We start from the raw sequence: 16,286 nt of genomic DNA on the forward strand, positions 1-16,286 counted from the left end.
TCTGTGTGTCCAGGCCATTCTCATTCATATCCTGCTTCCCAGTTCTCCTATGCCCTCTCCTTCCTTTCACCCCATTCACTAGACTAGCTCCTGCCCTTCCTTCCAGGAGTCAGCTTGTGGGTCTCTCTTGGGACACCCTCTTTTCCTCCCCATTTTCCTCTGGGCTAGGTATCTCTCTTTCTTTCCACAGCAATCCATCTTTATCTCCTTCCCAGCAGTCTTGACACGAATTGCCCATGTTTATTTACACGCCTTTACCAACGGAGTAACTCCTCAGGTCAGGGATCATGTCTTATTCATTTTATATCACCTAGTAGGTGTTCAGTGTGTATCTATTAATGGATGGAATGGTTTCTACTTCTTGAGTTTAAAGGCACCTGAAATTAAAAAAAAAAAAAGTGCCACCAAGACCCTGGGATCCACTTGGCCTCAGCTGTATGATGTCCTCAGAATGCCTCCTCTCTTGGGGCAGATAGGTACAGGATAGTCATCTGAGAGAGGAAGGGAGGGAGGGGAGCACGGGACAGACAGCCCTGGGGACAGGCAGCCCTGGGGACAGGCAGAGGACTACTGGTGGGTATGAGAGCTCCTCAGGCGCCAGAGTTTGAGTGGTTTCAGTATTGGTGAAGGGCCTTGGAAGTTATGTGTAGTCCATGTCAGTGAGCGTGGCCAGGTAACAGCCTTTTTTTTTTTTTTTTTTCAGCTGGGGCTGGAATATAAGCAGAGCTGTCAAGTCCAGGGGGAATCTTCTGAAACGTGTGAAATTATTCTGTAATGTATTATGATTTATTGTATGTGGTGTTTACAATCCAGGTTGGCCTGGTCATTTGAATGAGGCAGAAACTTGGAGAGGGGAGAACCTTTCCTTTCAGGGATGTACTATATTGTTCCAAATTCTGTCTTCTTGCAAATAGCACATGGCAGTCCTTGTTTTGCTCTCCAGAGCATCTATGATAGTCTCTAAGGTTTAAGGTTGCCAAGCATCCATAGTTCTTCCAGCCATTCTTTTTTATTTTTTAAATATATTTTTTATTGATTTTTTTTACAGAGCGTTAGAAACATTGATGAGAAACATCGATCAGCTGCCTCCTTCCCACTCCCTACTGGGGATGTGCCTGCAACCAAGGTACATGCCCTTGACCAGAATCGAACCTGGGGCCCTTCAGTCCGCAGGCCGATGCTCTATCCACTGAGCCAAACTGGTCAGGGCCAGCCATTCTTTTTATTTTTCTCTCCAGCATGCCCTTCTTCCCCATGCAGACAATATCACTCTGTAAACATACCAACCTCCCTGCCTCTGCTCTTGGCCTCTTGTAATTGGAGTGTCCTTGTCCCCAATTGTAGTAGAAATGTTGGTCCTCTTTTAAAGCTCATCTCTGGTGCCACTTATTCTGTGGGGCTTTCTCTGAGTTTCTCCCCCACCTACCATGAAGCTGTGCACACCTCCAGTGTTTTTATTTTATTTATTTATTATTGTTTAAAGTATTACATATGTCTCCTTTTCCCCCATTGCCCCCCCCCCGCCACTCCCGTCCCCCACACCTCCAGTGTTTTTAGACTGTGACTTGGCATTATGTTTATACCCAGTCCCTGAATGCAGCTGGGTTCTTTGGCAGGTATGGGCCCAGCACTTTGAGCTTCTCCCCAGCAATAAATCCCAGTTGCAAAACACTGATGAATGGAGATTTTACTGACGGTTCCACAAAGGGAGATTTACATGGCATTCCACACCACAAAACTCTGTAACAACTCTCTTTAAACATCTGTTCCCTCCCCTCAGCTCCTTCCTCAGCCACTCCTCTTTTCTCACTAGTCACCCTCTCTCTGGGCCTCTCTCTAGTACCAGCTTGGCTTTTCTCCCTTTCTATGATCTCTGCCATTTTTCTCCTAGACAACCGCCCGCTCCCCCCAACCCCATCTCTTTTTCAGTAATTTGCATTTTTACACTCATCACCTTTCAAAAAAGAGCGTTCCAGTCTTCAGAAAACAGAAGCTCATAAATAACAAATGATCCCCACCCCCTCACCATATTCCTCCACAGACATATTTAACATCGCAGCAGGTCTGTTACACAATACCCCTCAGAGTGTTGAGTGAAGGGGAGAATAAACACAGTACATTATTTGCTCATGGCACCTGAGCCTCTCCAGTTGTGAGGCCCACCCCTTCCCTCCCTTCGTCTCCCATTAGGTAAGAGTGACTCAGCTCTGAAGCCCTTGTGGATGCAGAGGTCTGACTCTCCCTGCTTTGTAGTTAGTTACCAGGAAAGGTTTGAGTTGCCCTCTGGGGTGCCACTCCCACCCTGCCCAGAGAGTCGGTCATGGGCTCCACTAGACCAGCTAGAACTTGGGGTCAAACAGAGTAGCGTTAGGATTCAACAAGGAAAGATATAGCTGGAAAGTTTTCCATTTTGAGATCTGGGGAAAGAGTTAAGTCTTCCGCCACGTGGAGGGCAAGCTCCCTGTCTCCATCCCTGAGCTTTCCCCTCAGGAGTGAGGTCTGCCACGAGGTGTTTTTCTTCACGACAGAAACAAAGTGAGCTTCCGGTTTGGGGGTGGAGTGTGGTGGCAATCCTGGCTTTGCTCTTGAAACTGTCCTTCACAGATTGAAGTCCACGAGATGCCAGGAGTGGGTGCCTCAGTGGCCTCCAAATCCTGTTTGTGCCCATATTTGCCCTGCTCGTTGCAGAGAAGGGTGACTGGTCATCACCGTGAACCCTGGGCTCTGACTGCTGGGAGCGGAGGCATCCTTGCATCCTCCCCGTACTGTGATGCCAGACCCGGCTCTTTTCTTTATTCTTCTGCCCCACGGACATCTGATTTTACCTTCCTTTCTTCTTGATTTCTTCCCCAGTAGTGAGAATTCTGGTCTCAGAAGAAACCTGATATTTTGTCATAAAGTACTCCTGCCCTGACTGCTCTAGGTAGGCCTGATTCCCCAAGGGATACCTCAACACCTTTTAACATGACTTGTTGCAAACCCCTCTCAGGTATGAGCACATGTGGAAAGTTTCTTCTCCTGCTCTGGTCACAAGCGTAGGCCAGTTTTAAAAATGACTATATTCCTACTCTTAGTGCTGCTCACTAGTCCACCCCACAGATGGCTGTGGCTGTGAGTCTATATAAAATTCCTGCTTCTGGTCCTAGCAGACTTTGGCTTTATCTTCAGCTTCTTTCTCCCTCCCTCCCTCCCTCCCTCCCTCCCTCCCTCCCTCCCTCCCTCCCTTCCTCCCTGCCAACGTTACTCTCTCTCTCTCTCCCCATCGGGCAAGATAAATTTTTCTGATTGATATCAGAGAGTGAAAAAAGACAGGGAAAGACAGGGAGAAACATCAATGTGAGAGAAAAACATCGATTGATGGCCGTCAGCATGCACCCTGACCAGGGCCTGGGCCGGGGAAGACCCTGCAACTGAGGGTACATGCCCTTGACAGGAATTTAACCTGGGACTCTTCTGTCCGCAGGCTGACGCTCTATCCACTGAGCCAAACCAGCTAGGGCTGTCTCCAGTTTCTTGCCACTCGTGACATTTCAGAGGCAGGTACGCATTCCAACTTGATCTTCCTATGGTGCACCTGGCACGACTCTCCTTCCAAGGACCTGCAGCTTCTCAGAGTGTGTCTTCCCCCTGTGGTTCCCTTTGGCTCGATGGGCAGCCCTCCCAGGCATCCTTCAGAAGGTATGGAAGGGCTGGGGCTGTCCAAGAGCACCTGCTGCAGACCTCTCCTGTTCTTGAACGATCCCATTTAGTTTCTTAAGAAATTATTGAGAGAGAGAGAAAAAAAATTGTTGAGGCTGGCACACCAATCTCCAGACCAAGAATTCTCACTTTAACCCTTTGCACTCCGCTGTCCCCTCTCAGGGGACATCGGAATTCTAGCATATCACTCGGATGTCCCCTCTCAGGGGACATTGCAGTTTATTAGTGATTACGGGGAATTGAGTTATTTCAACGCAACTTTTTGAGACATGCATGTTTCCCTGAAGTTTTATCTTGAAATGGCACAAGAAATTAAATCAAAATATCGTAAAATTACTAAGATATATACAAGAAATGTCAGCGGGTTTTGTGTCGGATTAAACAATAAACTACATATTCCCGATGTGGGACAAAGAAAACGGGACTGCATTGTGTGTTCTAACAGGAAAACACCTGGTGGCAGGCGTCAAACCACTTATTACTGTCAAACATGCACTAATCAGCCTGCAATGCATATTGGGGAGTGTTACAAAACTTATCATACTGTACAAAATTATAAACAATAAAATATTGTTTTTTTGGCAAATATACATTCCTCGATGTCACCCAATTCATATAAGTCCAATATCATTATAATACGTTACTTGGTTCCAAAATTATACTAAATAATACGAGGGTCTGTAAATGCACGTTTCCGCCGCAAAGTAGCGTCGAGTAGCTGGTAGCCAATGTCCAGAATGGTTCGGAGTGCAAAGGGTTAATAAGCTCACTCGATGCTCTTGTTACTGGTCCAAAGTCCATGTGCCTGATAGTTCAAAAGGCCAAAACTCAAAACGTTGCAGTTTGGATTAAGGAAGGGTTTATTGATTGAGAAGGTACCAACCAAGAAGATGGGAGAGCTAGTGGTGCCTCACATCCAGCTTAAGAAAGTACAGAATTCAGGCTTCTTTCATGTCAAGGGAAGGGAAAATGGGAAGGCCAAGAGGTGATTGACAACTGTAGACATCTGGGCACCCAAAGGGGCCCAAGGAAGATGGAGCTTAGTCTGTTGACCCTACTTGATGTGAGTCCGGTCATGGGGTTCCCGCAAATCTTTGATACACAATACATACTTCCCTTATCTCCTCGAGATACTTTCTGGTAAGGGGCTGTTTTTTAAAACTCAAGACACAAGCAGAATTCCTCTAATGATTAGCATGTTTGTATGCAAGAAGCTGTTTACTTGAAGGCTCTGTGAGCAAAGCAGCCTTGAACAAGATGGAGTCCGAGAGATTGAGCATTAATTCATGAACCAAGAGGTCATGGTTTGATTCCCGGTCAGGGCTCATGCCTGGGGTTGCAGGCTTGATCCCTAATGGAGGGTGTGCAGGAGGCAGCTGATTGATGTTTCTCTCTCATCATTGATGTTTCTGTCTCTCTGTCCCTCTCCCTTCCTCTCTCTCTCAAAAATCAATAAAAAAAAATAAAAGAAAGAAAATTAACTCAAATATAGACTTGAAAGACATGGCCTGTATGAGAAGACCTTAAGAAAACAGAGAAAGGAATGCAAGTACAGAATGAACAATATCAGGGAGACTGCAGAGGCCAATGTTGGGGCTGGCAACAAATGTGAGCTGGAGATTGGACACAGAAGGAGTTAAAGATTCTTCAGTATTTTCTGTGGGGATTGTGCAGATTTTTCATGAGAGGATTAATAAATGAAAACCTTTAAAAAAATGAACAGGAGGGTTAAGGAAGGAAAGAAGAGGTAAAAAAAAAAGCATATAACCTCTATTATCTAGATTTGAAATGCAAACCTGAAGAAATGAAGTGATATAGAAACCTAGAAAACAAAGCCAGCCTTTCTGAACACTCACTGGGGTCCTGGCTTCTAACTTCTTTAATCTTTCCCAGTGGGCACTTATAAGATAAAAAGAGAGTGAAAACAAGAGTGAGATAAAATATTCACACTCAATGGTCACATAGCTGAGCTTAAACCATGGTTCCCTGACCTAGGGACTAATAATAATTAGGGATTAGGGTAGACCTATGTTTTTTCAGCAAGCATTTGACATTTAAAAAACAACAACTCTGCCTCCTGCACGCCCCACACTGGGGATTGAGCCTGCAACCTGGGCATGTGCCCTGACTGTACCCCGACCGGGAATTGAACTGTGACCTCCTGATTCACAGGTCGATGCTCAACCACTGAGCCACGCCAGCTGGGCTACCCTTTTTAAATTCAAAAAAGTGTTTTAGAAAACCCTTGCCTAGTGTGGTTTTTAAAAGGACCCATGCTCACTATTATGCAATGTCCTTTCCTTCCAGCCCCAGATCTCTCTGTCTGGCCTATAAAACAGCAAGGCCCCCCCAGGTCACCAGCACACAGGGCCAGACGCTCTTGACCCTGCTTGTGACAGTATTGCAAACACATGCCTGGCATACTTTGGAAAGCCTGCCTGCTTCTATTACTGGTACATGAACGTTTTGCTCTGGCAGCAAATATCTACTGTGCAGGCAGTGGATCAAGGTTGCCTGAAGTTTCAAGACAGGAGTTTGGTTACAAGCCATTCCCATTTTATTAGTAGGTTCATGGAGGAGTCAGTCACAAGGCTAAGATACAGAGGCCAGAATTATCGGTCAGGTGTCTCGAATTGCCCAGGAATGAAATTTTTCCTGGAGTGTAAGGTTAGGTTGAATTTGCAGCTCAGAGAGAGGTCAAGTGTAAAGCCCTTCGGGGCACTGAGCTGCTCAGTGCTGCTGGGGGCATTTCCCTCTGCTCGATGCATAAGCACCCAAGCGTTATTAAAGAACCATTGGGAAGTGGAGGCCCTTAAGGTCCAGTTGATGGATCCGACTCTGTTCAGAATCAGAGATTCTATTTGAGACCAAATGTAATGGCAACAACAAAGCTTGGTGGGAAAAGAGAGGCAGTGGCAAGTGCAGACAAAGAGAGAAACAGAAAATAGAGAGCCCTCAAATTGCCTGAGCTAGTTTCTGGGCTGTTAACTATAACCAGGAGCCACTTCAACTCCTGCTGAAATCAGCACCAGAAATAAAATCTGACTCCTCCTCTGGATTGTTACCGTCACTAACAAAATGTTGTGGCTCTCTGTGTGCTAAGGACAGGGCCGAGAGCTGTTGCGAGGGTGCTGGCCAAGTGGTGGCCAGCAAGGGCAGGGAGCAGGGAGTCAGGGGCGGGGTGGAAGCTGAGGGCTGTCACCAAGAGGCTCAGACAGAATCCGGGAGGCACTGTGGGCATAAAGAGGTATCAGATCAGTAAATAATCAGAGGGAAGCTGGGTCCTCTGGTTTACAAAGAGATTCTGAACCAGAGGAGTGAATAAAGCAGAAATGGAAGCTGGGGGCTGGGATAGCACCAGGAAAGTTCCAAATTTCCCTGCGAGGTCACCGCTCTGCGGCCTTGGATTGCGTTTTTACAATGAAATGAAATTAATTTTAATTAATCAAGGATGGCTCCGGTTTTAAAATTTTATCTTAAATTTTGTAGACAGCTGCACCTGCGTCCTCACTGCCCCGGAGGTCCTTGACAGATGGCAGTCTGTCCAGATGGGATTCATTTGAGCCTCAGGGATTGTTTTTTGGATTTTTCCTTTAGGACCCTACCTCCCACCTCCTGGGATAGGGACAGGCGTGGAATTATAGGAAAGGAATAAGCCACCCACAATTCCACTCTCCAGAGGCAATCATTCTGCATCCTCAGCTGTGGAATGGGCATAATTATAACAGGATTGCGGTATAAGACAAGGGAGAAGCTATTTTAACTTTTTGGTATATTCCCTTCCAGCCTTTTTATTAAGCATTTGAAACATGGTTGGGATCACACGGTATATATAATTTTCATCCCACCTTTTTTCCTTAATATATATATCAGGACTATTTTCATGGTCACACACATGCTGTGTGTGTGTGTGTGTGTGTGTGTGTGTGTGTGTGCGTGCTTGTTCCTTTAAAACTTGACCCACAAAGCAGATGGAGGGCTGCATTTGGTCTGTGAGCTGGCAGCTGGCTGACCTCAGGTGCAGAACAAAGGGCAGCCACTGACAATCATGACGACAGCAGTGAAAACAATGGTACTGTCCTCAGGGATTCAGAGGTGCCTCAGTCACAGCTCTACCAGGAAATGCACTATCTGGGATGTGCAGGGTGCTAGAGGGTAAGTAGTCAGGAGGTGAGATGTCAATAAAATTTCTTTCTGTTTAAATCTGTTTAAAGCCCATTTAATCTGTGGTTTCCTGGATCCACATTTAATCCCCGCCACAGCAGGGTGAATTCCCTGAGAGAGGAAAGCTATAACTTGAACTCATCACTGATTTTCCAGGAAGCCCCAGCAGAGCCAATTTTTGTCCTCTGTGGCCTGTCTCTCACCACCATTTTGGAAAGATGTCTAGCCGAGGCCCTGTTCTGGAGGCATTTGGGTGCAGGCAGGAGCCAAGGTCTTGACAAAAATAGTTTTTAAAATTCACTTTTGATTATTGCTTATATTCTATCATATGATTGAACCCTAATTTATTTTCATTTTTCAAAATACTGGATATTTAAGTTGCTTTAGAGGGTTGCTGTTAAAATACAGTAAAGAACATCTTGGTACATAAGTCTTTCTCTTAAATTTAGGTTACTTTGTATTAGTTGGGTAAGAAACTATTTTAACATTTTGGTATATTGTCTTCTACTCTTTTTATTAAGCATTTTAAAAATGATTGAAATCACACTACATCTATAATTTGTATCCAAACTTTAAAAATATATATATATATACTAGAGGCCCGGTGCACAAAAATTTGTGCACTCGGGGGGGAAGGGGGGTCCCTCAGCCCGGCCTGTGCCCTCTCGCAGTCTGGGACCCCTCAGGAGATAATGACCTGCTGGCTTAGGCCTGCTCCTGGGTGGCAGAGGGCAGGCCCAATCCCTAGGTGCAGCCCCTTGTGGGGCTCAGAGCAGGGCTGATTGGGGAGTTGGGGCGCCGCCCCCTGTCATGCACAGAGCAGGGCGGATTGGGAGGTTGCGATGCCACCCTCAGTCATGCTCAGGATAGGGCTGATTGGGGGGTTGGGGCACCACCCCCTATCACACTCAAGGCAGGGTCAATGGGGAGGTTGCGGCGCCACCCCCTGTGATGCACAGAGCAGGGCCAATCAGGGGGTTGGGGCGCTGCCCGCTGTCACACACAGAGCAGGGCCAATCAGGGGGTTGGGGCAGCTCCCCTGTCATCCAGAGTAGGTCGATAAGGGGAGTTAGGGCACGCCCCTGTCACACACACAGCAGGGCAGATCAGGGGGTTGGGGCGCCGCCCTCTTATCACCACAGAGCAGGGCCGATCAGGGGGTTGGGGCGATGCCACTGTCACACTCAGGGCAGGGCTGATGGGGAGGTTATGGCTCTACCCCGTCACACATAGAGCAGGGCCCGTGGGGGGGAGGGGGGTTGGGGCGCCACCCCCTGTCACACACAGAGCAGGGCTGATCAGGGGTTGGGACGCCACACCCTGTCATACACAGAGCCACAGGGCGATCAGGGGGTTTGGGCGCTGCACCCTGTCATGCTGATCTGGTGCCAGGAGGCCTTGCGGCTCCGCTGATCCCAGTGCTGGGAGGCATATTACCCTTTTACTATATAGGATAGAGGCCTGGGGGCCGGCTGGTTTGCCCTGAAGGGTGTCCTGGATCAGGGTGGGGGTCCCCACTGGGGTGCCTGGCCAGTCTGGGTGAGGGGCTGAGGGCTGCTTTCAGGCTGGCGGTTTTGACTGCTTTCAGGCTGGCGGGAAGCTCCCAACCACTCCTTTTTTTCTTTTCTTTTTTCTTCTGGGCCAGCTTTAGCTCTGGCTCTAGCTCTGAGGCTTCCGCTGCTGGTTTGTTTGCCGTTCTATAATCGAAACAATGTATAACTTCAGCTCTGAGATCACAGCCGGCTATATTTGTTAGAATGTTTCAAACTGCCAGCTCAGAGGCCGGCAAGTCAGGCGGGGAACGTTGGAGTCTGCAGTCACTGGAGCAAGCAAGCCTCATGTTCGCTTCCAACTGCCTGGCTGCCGGCCGCCATCTTGGCTGACAGTTAATTTGCATAAGGATATGCTGATTAGCCAATGGGAAGGGTAGCGGTCGTACGCCAATTACCATTTTTCTCTTTTATTAGTGTAGATATTATTGATTTCAGAGAGGAATGGAGAGGGAGAGAGATAGAAGCATCAATGATGAGAGAGAATCATTGATTGGCTGCCTCCTTCACACCTCCCCTTCCCCCTCCCCACTGGGGATCCAGCCTGCAATCCAGGCATGTGCCCTTGACCAAAATTGACCCCAGGACCCTTCAGTCCACAGGCTGATGCTCTATCCACTGAGCCAAACAAGCTAGGGCCAACCTTTTTTCTTAATAATATATTGTGACTATTCTCACGATTGTAGTTTGTTTATAGATGTGGTTAGATTAGTATCTAAAAGCATACAGGTCTTACTACATATTGATCAAATTACTTTTTAGGTAATTATACCATTTATTTTTGATAAACCTTAAATCTGAAACACAGACTTTGATTAGGCTTTAAAAGGTTTTTGTTTTTGTCTTTTAACTGAGAAACCCTGGGCTTGGGTTCCTCACTCCCATTTTAGTCCTGAATGGAAGAGCTCGGTCTCTCTGCTTTTTGCCTGTTGGTCCTCTCTCTGTGGAGTGGAGTCTGGGAGGAGGGAACGTGGGGAGAAACTGGGATTTCTTTCTCCACCCTATCCTGTCCATCCGAGAGTCCAGCCCACATTCTGATCTTGTCCTAATCTCTTAATCTTGAAATATTTTTTCTGGAAGCAGTGGGCTGGTGTAGAAAAATCTTTGGGTTTTGGACTCAGAGAGAACAGGAGTCAAATTTTAGTTCTGGTACTTACTAGCTGAGTGAGGTTGGGCAAAATTCCCTAATATATATGAACCTCAGGTTTCATATCTGTGAAATGGGCATGTTAACAGGGATATAGTGCAAATCAGTTAAAGCTTATTGTATACTATTGTATTTAGCAGGTGGTAGTCCTTCTGTATCCTATTTTACTGTTACGCAGGGACTGATATGCATGGTGTTGTCATATCAAATGAGCACTGACGTCATCATTCTCGTAATCAATGAGTATGACTTCTGGGCAAAGGAAGCCACATTCTCTCTTATTATTTATTTATTTATTTGTATATATTGTTCCTCAGCCTAGAGCAGAGATTCTCAAACTTTACCATGCCTCAGAATCAACTGGAGGATTGTTAAAACAAATATTGCTGGGTCCCACACCTAGAATTTCTGATTCTGTAGGTTGGGGAAGGAGCTGTGAACTTGCATCTCTAACAAGTTATCAGTTGCTGCTGCTGTTGCTGCTGCTGGTCTGGAAACACACTTTGAAAACTGTTGGCCAAGAACATTGTACTGCTCTTCCTGTCCTTCTGGTTAAATCCCACTCGTCTTTCAGGCCTCAACTTTGACTTTATTACCTCTAGAAAGTCTTTCTTACACCTGAAGTACAAATCAGGTATCCATCATCTGTGCTTTCAAATCGCCCTGGACTTGCTTGCACAGTGTTCTGTGATTGTCTTACTACTTGTCTGTATCCCCATTAGATTGTAACTACTTTGGAAAAGTAACTATGTCTGTCACTTTATGGCTATATCTCCAGCACCTAGCCCAGTGCCTGGTACATAGTAGGTGCTCAATAAATGTTTTTTTGAATGAATGAGTGAGCCAGACCCTGGGTAGCTGGAACCAGAGCCTAGGCACTCATGATGGTGGGGCAGATAAAGAGAGTAAGTTCTTGTGACCAGTGGCCAGGTAAGTCTAGAAATTCAGTGCCAGGAAGATAACAGAACATTGCAGAAGCTATAGGTTCAGGACTGGACCTCAGGAGCTTGGTCCTCCCTCTGGGGTATGGAGAGCAGGGCAGAACCCAGTTTTATAGAAACTGAGTAGGGACTTAAGACTCAATTTCTGGTTAGAATGCTTGATCAGAATTAAAAACAGAATTCAAAACAATCATGGTCCCATTCTTGTTTGATACTCCAACATATGGTCTCTCTTGGTGACTATTTCATGTACACTTGAAAAGGAGGTAGCTTCTGTTGCTGAGTGGTGCATTCTAAAATATCATTTAGGTTAAATTGATCAATAATGTTCAAATATTTGATGTCTTAACTGATTTTTGGGGTCTACTTATCCTGTAAATTATTGAGCAAGAAGTATTTATATCTTTAAAATAATTATGGATTTATCTCCTTTTTTTTCTCCTTTCAGTTTAATCAGTTTTGCTTCATGTGTTTTGAAGCTACATTATTTAGTGCAGACACATCAAGGATTATTATATATTTTTGATGAAGTAATCACTTTATTATTGAGAAATGTTTCTCTTTATCCTTTTCTAAAATTCTGAAGTCACTCTATCTGATATTAATATAACCACTCCAGGGGTCTTTAAAGAAATATTTTTATTGATATATGGTTCATGTACTATACAATTCACCTATTTAATATGTACAAGTCAATGGTATGCATGTATATATGTATTTATTTATTTATTTATTTATTTAGTTTGTTTATCTATTTATTTATATTGGAGTGTTCCCTGGCCAAGAACTCAGCAGTGGGCAGTGGACCTTGTCTTGATGGGCCCCTGCCTCAGAGGGCTGTCTGCCTGGACTACAACAGTGTGAGGAGGCGCTGGTTACCCCCAGAGGTCAGGAGCTGAGCGGGTGGATAACAGTAGATAGGCAAAGAGTACATCATCTGCCCCGGGGAACCATGCACTACAAAGGTGCCACCCGGGTCTCTGAGGAATCCACAAATGCTTCCCCTCTAAAGACCTCGCATTTCAACATCAGCCAACTAAGTTAGTCAAGAGAGACCACAAACTACACCAGCCTAAGTTAAAAGACCTTTGCCTCTTTAACCCAGTCCTGGAAGAGCCAGAGATGAGGTGGATGAGATGGAGAGTGAAATTGCAGACCACACAGACCTTCTTACCCAATGTTGATCCCCAGCTACAGGCCAAGCCTGGGCGGTGGGGAGAAGTATTGAATGGGATGTGAGGTTTATTTTTGTTTAACATGGGGTGGACTTTTTAAAAGGTCCCTAAGTGAGACTATTCATATAACCTTGTGAATAGAACCTGAAAAACTTTAAGATCTTCCTGGTACGTTGTCCAGGTGCTAAAAAAGAGATCCAGCAAGGCACATTAAAGGACAGTGTTAGGAGATAACAAAGCCATTTCCTGTTTGTACCTCTTGAGTTCAGTCCAGTGCGTGTGTGTGTGTGCGCGTGTGTGTGTGTGTGAGCGCGCGCGTGCGCGCGCCTGTTGCTTCATCTGGCTATGTCAGAGTGTGGAGACTTTTTCCTCCACTGTAAGGTGCACTTTTCTAGGGATCAGAATTCGCTAAGTGCAGTGTCTCTCCTGTGGACAGTCCTTTGTAAATGCAGATAGATTTTTTTCTCCTCTTTCATTTTCAATCACTGAAGTATTCTGTAACTGAAGCTTTTCCTAATGATTGTCAGACATGACACCGATTTTTTCTTCTTTTAAAAAAATATATTTTTATTGATTTCAGAGAGGAAGGGAGAGGGAGAGAGATAAAAACATCAATGATGAGATAGTCATTGATCAGCTGCCTTCTGTACACCTCACACTGGGGATCAAACCCACAACCCGGGCATATGCCTTGACCAGGAATTGAACCGTGACCTCCTGGTTCATAGGTCAATGCTCAACCACTGAGCCACACCGTCTGGGCAGACATAACACTGTTTTAAAATCTATAGCTCCTCTCTTACCAGTTGTATTTTATTCTATTCTATTTTTTTTTCACCAGTTGCATTTTAAATTAATGCCTTCCATATAATGAAGACATCTCGGGCCCCTTTGTAGGAATTGATGAAGTAATCAAATTCACCAGCAACACGTTTATAGGTTAGTGACTGCAAAATGGCAATATTGATATTTCTGTATTTATCTCAGAATTTGTAAAATAAAAACCATTGAAACTACATATTTATTAAATTTCAATAGAAAAAAACTTATATCTATTATGAAACATCCCTCTGGTCTCTCCCAGTGTGGCTCCTTTGTTGGATTTCAGTCCCTGTGTCTGGGGAAGGGAGACTGAGTCAGAGTGGTCTCCTGGAGTGGACGCATCCACTCCCCTCAGTATCGTTCTGCCCTGTTCAGCTCTCAGGAGTAAGCTTTCAGGACCACTGGTTGCATCAGTTCTGAATTCACTTTCCCAACTCTGGAGAGATGTGCCCAGTCCCTTCCACAGCAGAGAGATCTTCGTCTTTGGAGGGGAGGCCTGGGGGATGGGTAGAAGAGATGGGGGGAGGCAGGAGACTGGTAGGACCGGATAGAAGAAGAAGGGTTTCTGGCAAGGTGCCAAGGAAGCAGAAAGAAGGTGCAAAGAAAGGGTTTGGTGAGATGGCCGAGAAGGGTGCATTACATTTTTGAAAATGGTATTACATCAACAAAAACACTGGTATTTGGGTGCTTTAACAGGGGTGCATTGAAAATTTGTATTGCAATCAAAATTACAAATCTTCTTGGGAAGATCTCTATAGTTGGCCAGTAATAAATAATTTTATTTTGATATCATCCTTTGGTGTCAAAGTTTTGTTTTCTGACTTTTTCTACAAACTTTGGGGTTTGTCCTATTTAGATCCTCCCACTCCAGGATAAATTGGAAAAACTTTTGAAAGGTTTTGGAGTCAGAAAGACCTCAGTTGTCTTCTGCTATTAATTGCAAACTTGAGTCCATTACAGAACCTCTCTGAGCTTTAATTTCTCCATCTGTAAATATCTACCTAAGTTAGAGACTAGTAAGTGATGAAATGCAAATGCAAAATAGACTATTTAAGATACCCAGCACAGTACCTTACACATTGCAAGTGCTCAAAAGATGGTTAAAATTATAAATATTGTCGTATATAGTATTCCATCATGCTAAAATATCTTAGTTTATTTTCTGTAGCTATAGGTTTTGGTGTTTTTTTTTTTTGGTCTAAACTATTCAAAACAGTGCCACCATAAAAGCTTTTGCCCAGAATATAAATTTCCTTGGTGCTATCCTATATAATTAAAGGCCAGCGACCATAATGGCATAACGACCAGAATGACCAATTGACCAGTCGCTAAGAGGTGCATTGACCACCTTTTGGTCCCTCCCCCAAGCCTGCAGGCTCCAATCGATGGATGGCCAATGGGGAACCACAGGGAACCGGGGTGGGTGGCGGCAGTGGGGTGGAACTGAGGACTGGCGAGTGGGTGGAATGACCAACCTCTTGGTCCCCGCCCCCCGCCCGCAGTCTCTGATAGATCGCCAGATGGCAAACAGGGAACTGGGGTGGGTGTCAGTGGTGGCAGGGTGGGACTGGGGACTGGCAAATGGGCAGAAGATGGCCCTGATTGCAGGCTAGGCCTAGGGACCCTATCTGTGCATGATTTCGTGCGCTGGGCCTCTAGTATTCCTAGAAGTAAAATAATTAGGTCAAAGGTGTGAAGAGCTTTGTAGCCTGCCAGTTTGTGCTGAGAAAAATTAATCAATTTGAAATGCAAAGGCAATATCTGGGTGTATTTATTTCCAAACTCTGGTCAATAATCCTACTTTAAAAATATTTAAATTTGTGTTGGGTGCTGGGACCTGCTCTTTTATATGAAGTTCAAATCTTCCCTCTAAGAACTGCTGCTGCTGCATCCCTTACAGTTTGGTATGTTTTGTTTCCATATTAATTTGTTTTAAGTTATTTTTTGACATATCGTTTGATTTTTTTCTTCAATCCTTTGGCTTCAGGATTGTATCATATCATTTTCTCTTGTGCTTGATATAATCTTGTTGTTTTGTACAGTAACATGCTGAATGGGCTTGTAGCCTACAAGCAATAGGCTATGCCATATACTAGTAGCCTAGTGTACAGCAGGTTATACTATCTAGGTTTGTGTAAGTGCACTCTGTGATATTCACACAATGACAAAATCACCTACACATACATTTCTCAGAATATGCCGTCATTAAGTGGTGCATGACTGTAGTTGAATGTTGGTTTTACTTTTTAAAAATCTATTCAGGCATTCTATGTCTTTTTATTGGATAGTTTAATTAATTTACATTTAAAGTAGTTATTTATAGGTAAGGACTTACTAATGCCATCTTATTGTTTTCTGGCTGTTTTATTTCCTTGTTCCTTTCTTCCTTTATTGCTGTCTTCCTTTGAGAATTGATCATTTTTATAGTGATACCCTTTGATTCCCTTTTCTTTTTTTGTGTATCTACTGTAGATTTTTGTTTTGTGGTTACTATGAGCCTTACATAAACATCCTATAGATATAACAGTCCATTTGAAGCTGATAACAACTTAACTTTGATCACGTATAAAAACTCTACTCTTTTACTTACCCCTGGCATATTTTATGTTTTTGATGTCACAATCTACATCTTTTGATATAATGTATTCATTAAGAAATTATTGTAGCTATGGTTATTTTTAACACTTTTGTCCTTTAACATTTATACTATACTTAATTGATTAACACACCACCTTATTTTACTATTAGAGTATTTTAAATTTGATTACATATTTACTTTTACTAGCAT

This window comes from Myotis lucifugus, unplaced genomic scaffold, assembly GCF_000147115.1.
Source record: "Myotis lucifugus unplaced genomic scaffold, Myoluc2.0 scaffold_14, whole genome shotgun sequence".
In the NCBI taxonomy this organism is placed as follows: domain Eukaryota; kingdom Metazoa; phylum Chordata; class Mammalia; order Chiroptera; family Vespertilionidae; genus Myotis; species Myotis lucifugus.